Genomic DNA, 6,690 nt, shown 5'->3' with positions numbered 1-6,690 from the left:
AGCTTTGACTACAGTGACTGGTATCTACGTATTCTGCACATTTTCACTGTTGTCTTCAGTCACCATGTGGACACAAACTTTAAACATCTCTACCTGTTAATCATGCTCTCTTTAAGGCTGAAGACTAAATTTAAAAAACAAACAGTATCTTTAAAAAGAACAAGTAAACATTTGTGCATGTGTACATTTAGACACGAATGCTCAGAAGTACAGTACCCCTAGAACCCAGCTCTGAACAGTCAATAAGTCCAGTAACACAAATTTAAAAGAGGAGAAGAAAAAAACAGGACATTTCGATGAAGGGACTTTGAATACATCAGTTGAGGTGCAACTGCATCTCAAGTCAGTACAGATGATGAAATTTAATTTAATTGTAAATTCAAAGTTTCATCATCATCATCATCTCGTTACATCTCAGGACTCCAGCAGGTTTGGAGAGATGATTGCGGTTTTCAGTAGTATCTTCACTGATTTTAACAAGAAGAAATAAGCAGTACTTAGAGGTACAATGAACTTAGAACAAAGTCTGTCCGGCCATCCGCCCCAAATATCGAACAACATGTAAAACCAAAGAAGAAAAGACATTAAGTTCAATAAAGTTTGGGGTGCAGGTATGATCCAAGTGGGTAGAGATGATGAGATTTAATTCAACTGGCACTTGAACCCTGATGGATCATCACAGAATATGTAGATACAACCTGCTGTGCACATATAAAACAGAGTCTTCCAAGCAGGCTGCTAAAAAAAAAGAAAAGAGAAAAGAAAACGACAACAACAGTAGAAGTCCGTATAGGCGCCTCCACACAGGAGAATAATTGAGGCTAAGCTCTGCTCTAATGCTGCTCTCTGTTTGACTTTTTGCTGTTTAGCTGATTTTTTCCGTTTCCTTTCCTGCAGCTTTTGTCACCCCACCAGCTGTCGTCGGTGAGGAGATCTCCCTCGTCTTCCGAGGATGCTTTGGCCGGATAAAGAATTGATCATTTTGTTTTTTTGTTTTTTTTTAATGATTCTAATAAAATAATGAATTTTAATTGGTATATACTTGATAAACGAAATGTTCAGTAGGCATCCTGAACTCAAGCTGAAGAAAAATGTAATTACCAAGCTGATTTCATTAAGTTACATCAACCTGAATTGAGTTTAAGTCAACTAAGAAATTTGAGAATAAGTCACACATAGTATAAAGCTGATGCAGCCATCAAATCACCAACATGCAACAGTTAATAGGTCCTGTTATGATTATACAAAAGGTAGCATTTACTTAAGTGCGTTTTATGTTGAAAAGCCAGCATGATCAGTACCTTTTAATATCGCTGAGCTTTTACTTTGAAAGTGTATGTGTCAGCCAATCAGCTGTGAGTCGCCGGTTGCTTGTTGTGAGCAGAGCAGACGTTCAGACTGAGGATTAGACCCTCAAACAAACGGTCCAGCTCAAAAACTATCAGTTGTATTGAAAAGATTCCTTCATCGTGTGAAGCACCATCTCATTTTATGCAAGCTGATGTATTTTCATGGTGGCAGGTGACAGACTTCCTGATTTTCACCTGAACATTTCCAATATAACGGGAGTCAATGAGAATTTTAGTCAACACACTCTGTGCTCTGAGGCGATTTATGAGAAAACTATAAGTCCAACAGCACCGAAAGTCACAGTGGGTGAAAGAAGACAAACATGTCTACATTTTTATGTTATATTTGTTCATGTAGAGGAGAAATTATGACAAGGGGAAAATGTTAACTGCACTTTCCTTATAAAATGTATTATTATTAATTACACCTTTCAAAACACACAGTTACAAAGAGCGCTACAGTCAGACATTGATATAAAGCAATAAAATTACAGTTTCGCAATGGCTGCAGTGAATCCACTGGTAAAGAAATGCATTTCTCTGTGTAAAACACCAGGGGGCGTAGTCGGCATATTATATGGCTTTAACACACCAAACTCATGCTATAGTTAATAATAGTGATAATGCAATTTTATAAAATAAAGAGCATTTAAAATTATAATTGCTATTTTTTTATATAATTATAGTAGCAATAATTACAATTAAATAATAATACGTTGTTAAAGCTTTGGGCTTTTTGTCAGTAACAAGATTCTGAACCACGAGAGCTTGTATTTCTGGCGGCTGAGCCAAGTAAAGTTTTTGGGAAACTTGCGTCTATACAGAAATGCTCAACATGAGCAGGTCTACTTTTGCTGTGGATATTATTTTAACTCTTTGAACAAACAATCATTTTGAAGTGCAGTTTGGTTTTGAGACAAGTATAAGTTTGGTGTGTTGAAGCCATATAATGTAGGGACTACGCCCCTGGTACAACTTCAATCTGCACCTGAGAAACAACAGCAGTCAGAACAATGTACAGTAAAGCTCCAAATGGTGCTTATTATAGTAATACACTGACTCATCACCATCTTCTTGCACTAGAACGAATACTTTCAGTAAATGGGTCCTAAATCCAACAAACATGCCACCATTGGGTTTTTCCTCTCCAGTGTGTGAATTGGTGTGAATACATCTACCATATAATGTACGGACTACGCCCCCTGGTGTTTTACACACAGACATGCATTTCTTTACCAGTGGATTCACTGCAGCCATGACAGACTTCATCAGTTTATTNGCTTCTGACACAATGATGAAGTTTAAATTTGAGGGTTTAATACACTCATTTCAACAAATATGAATCAAATATTTCTCTGAGTATCATTCAGCAAAGTCTGATATTCGCACATCGGCCCTTGAAGTAACCATAAGGTCACTGAGAGGCACAAAATGAGCAGCTCTACTTCAGTTTTGGAAATTTTTCAGGATGAAAAAAAACAAGCACAATAACTTTGAAGTGCAGTTTTGAAACAAGTACCCTATATTCATAAAAGTATTGGAACACCCTTCCAAATAATTGAATTCAGGTGTTCCAATCACTTCCATGGTCACAGGTATATAAAATCAAGCACCTAGGCATGCACACCGATTCTACAAACATTTGTGAAAGAATGGGTCACTCTCATGAGCTCAGTGATTTCAAGTGTGGTACCGTGATAGGCTGGCACCTGTGCAATAAGTCCATTCGTGAAATTTCCTCAATGCTGAATATTCACGGTCAGCTGTTAGTGGCGTTATAAGGAAGTGGAAGCAACAGGGAACAACAGCAACGCAACCATGAAGCAGTAGGCCACGTAAAACCACAGAGCAGAGTCAGTGGATGCTGAAGCGCACAGTGTGCAGAAATCGCCAACTTTCTGCAGAATCAATAGCCACAGACCTCACGTGGCCTTCAGATTAGCTCAAGAACAGTGCGCTGAGAGCTTCATGGAATGGGTTTCCATGGCTGAGCAGCTGCATCCAAACCTTACATCACAAAGCGTTGGATGCAGTGGAGCGAGGTGTGCCGCCATTGGATTCTAGAGTAGTGGGGACGTGACGAATCACACTTCTCTGTCTGGCAATCTGATGGACGTGTCTGGGTTTGGCGGTTGCCAGGAGAACAGTACTTGCCAGACTGCATTGTGCAACGCCTAAAGTTTGGCAGAGGGGGGATTATGATGTGGTGTTGTTCTTCAGCGGTTGGGCTTGGCCCCTTAGTTCCAGTGAAAAGAACTCTTAATGCTTCAGCATACCAAGACATTTTGGACACTTTCATGCTCCCAACTTTGTGGGAATGGTTTAGGTTGGCTCTTTCCTGTTCCAACATGACTACGCACCAGTGCACAAAGCAAGGTCAGTCGAGACATGGACGAGCAAGTTTGGTGTGGAGGAACTTGACTGACCTGCACAGAGTCCTGACCTCAACCCGACAGAACACCTTTGTGATGCTTTAGAGTGCAGACTGAGAGCCAGGCCTTCTCGTCCAACATCAGTGCCTGACCTTACAGATGCACTTCTGGAAGAATGATCGAAAATTCACAGAAACACACTCCTAAACCTTGTGGAAAGCTTTCCGGAAGAGTTGAGGCTGTTATGGGGGAGGGGGGGGCACTTCCATGTGAAACCCTACGGATCAAGAATGGGATGTCTTTAAAATTCATGTGTGTGTTAAGGCAGACGTCCCAATACTTTTGGCAATATGGTGAACAACACCTTATTTCTTCACAGCTACGTTTGGTGTGTTAAAGCCATATAATGGACAGACTACGCCCCCTGGTGTTTTACACAGAGAAGTGCATTTCTTCACACGTGGATTCACTGCAGCCATGAGAGACTTTATCAGTTTATTACTGATAACATCAGTCAAAATTACTGCTCAAAACAACAAGAGCAAAGTAAACATAATAAACAACAACAATAATAATGATCAGATTTCACTACATGTGCAATAACTCATTTTTTCATTTCTCAAGTGCAGTATTTTTTATTTTTGTGATATTTTACTTCCATTTATTTTATTTACATGTGATATGACTTATTGCTTCAGTAAAATTACCAGTCCAGTATTACTTTCGTTATTTATTTTCGTTCACTTATTTGATTGCGGTAATGTATTGGACTGCTATCTTTTTGCTTTTTTGCTTTTTAGGCACTGCCTTTCTTATGTTGTTTTGTGTTTTCTGAGCGATACCTGGCATGACAATTTCCTTTGGGATTAATAAAGTTTTATTTTATCTTATTTGCATTACATTACTTTCAAAGTAGGACGTTTGCATGTATGTGCCTCCTAAAGACATACGTTTTAACCTGATTCTCTGTCTTATATTGAACATATGTAATGCAAACATGCATGAACATTGACATAGCAAAATTACCTGTATTGAACTTAAATAAAGATAACAGTTTACAGATTTACATTATGAAATATTTATCTGCTGTAGAAGCTGGGTGTCTACATTCAACAGACTTCCTCTAAGATCAAATATCTATGACTATTGATCTGTCTTAATAATAGAACTGCAACCTTTAGTCCATTAGTTGTCAGCGATTAAACGAATCACTAATAAACAAATGTTCTGATTGCAGCTCCTTAAATGTGAACATTTTCTAGTTTTTTTTCTCCTCTGTGACAGCAAGCTGAATATCTTTGGGGTGTGGATAAAAATAAAGATAACGACAAAGATAACTTTATTGATCCCACAGTGGGGAAGGTTCACCGTTACAACAGCTCCAAAAAAAAGTGTGCAGTCAGTGTAAGAATAATTGGGAACACCCAGTGCAAAGTGTAGGAAAGAAACAGAAACAGAAAACACACAGTGTAAAAAATTGCAAGAGAAAAAAACATTATATACAGAAGATGTTTTTTGTTTTTGTTTTTTTTTTATAAAGAAGACTATATACACAAACAAAGACATTTGTCATTAAACACAGATCAGTAGTTTTCACCACTTTCTGACATTTTATAGCCAAAACAGCTGATGAATTAGTTGCAGTGTTATTCTACAATCAATCTTCCCTGCAGCTGTAAATGCTGATGATAAATCCTCATTCTTCTCATATTTATCCCACAAATCTACAGTATTGGATTCATTCATTATATGCAGCAGGTTTGAACAATGAAAATCTAAATCACTGGGGAAAAAAAAACAACCCTAAAAGCAGTGATTTTCTCCCTACAGTAAGTAACAAGAGGTGACCCATTTTCACTTGTGCTCTCCTGCAGAGACACACTTGAGTAGAGCAGCCCTCGGTACAGTCTTACAGGCAGGAACATGCTGTAAAAAGTTTTTGTTGTTTGTTTAGAAACTGCTAAAAAAAAAAAAAAAAATAAAGAAGCAAAAAAAAACAGCTGTCACTCAAATAAGTTGAAATTGACAAAAGTGAAAATACATAAAAATTTAATGAAAATCANCCCAAAGCAGCTGATGCAGGAAGGGAATAAACTACTAAGATTATTTCTTTGTGGCTCTGTGACCTCATTGAAGCCAGTGTGCAGTTGCATTTATATTTTCAGTGTATAAACTAAAGAATAACTTTCACAGTCAAATGATCATAAAGACATGATTTAAATAGTCCATCTGGCTTTTCTTCTTTGATTTTATCAACCTGTTTTATTGAATAAATAACTTCATTATGTGAATAAGTGTCTCTGAATCAACATAGCAGCAATGCCCAAAACAACTCAAGGTATTTGGCGTCTAGTAAAACAAGAAGATGATTCCACCTTTAGAAACGCAGCAGCGACAACCTTAACCTGTCGGCACCAACGTCCGGCCTGAAAACAAAAAGAAGATCCGAATCACAAATTTGTCCTTTTAAGTCACAATGATTTGGTGTGAAAACCTAAAGACAAAAGAGAAACTACTGCAGGTGCTACATTCATAGCAGGGAGTCACTGAGAACTGAATTCTCAAAGTTTTTAGGGAGACGTATTTTCTGCAGGATCACAAATACGTTTCAAATTAACATTTTATTTTATTGCTTTACTGTTATTGCCGTACAATCATACGTGAGATGTCACCCTGGTAACCCAGAAAATGGAGAACAAGCTTCAAAAATGTTGTGAGACGACCATATTTTAACCCAAACCGTAATACTTTCCTAAACTTAGTCAAACAGTGAGTCAAGATGAAACTCAGGTCTGAAGGCTTATTCATGGTTTCTATATCCCTAAGCGGAGTTTAAAAGCGGACAGCAGATGCAGATGTTAATATCAAATACTTGAAAAAAAAAGCACTCTGGGCTCTTGTAGATGTTTCTGAAAGGCTGTAATTTTGCAAGTTTTTCAGACTGCTGGAGCTGGTTACAGATTTAACTG

At 37.8% G+C, this 6,690-nt stretch overlaps 1 long non-coding RNA gene across 1 annotated transcript in view; it reads right to left on the bottom strand.

The window, feature by feature from the left end:
- Positions 1–5,879: 5,879 nt before the first annotated feature.
- Positions 5,880–6,690, bottom strand: part of LOC103370470 (uncharacterized) — a 3,229-nt gene continuing 2,418 nt past the window's right edge. Inside the window, exon 2 of the long non-coding RNA XR_520892.1 lies at positions 5,880–6,147. This is a non-coding gene — a long non-coding RNA (uncharacterized LOC103370470). The remainder of the gene's footprint in view (positions 6,148–6,690) is intronic.

Source organism: Stegastes partitus, unplaced genomic scaffold (genome assembly GCF_000690725.1).
Source record: "Stegastes partitus isolate 25-593 unplaced genomic scaffold, Stegastes_partitus-1.0.2 Scaffold1431, whole genome shotgun sequence".
In the NCBI taxonomy this organism is placed as follows: Eukaryota; Metazoa; Chordata; class Actinopteri; family Pomacentridae; genus Stegastes; species Stegastes partitus.
This window is presented reverse-complemented; position numbering and strand designations above follow the sequence as displayed.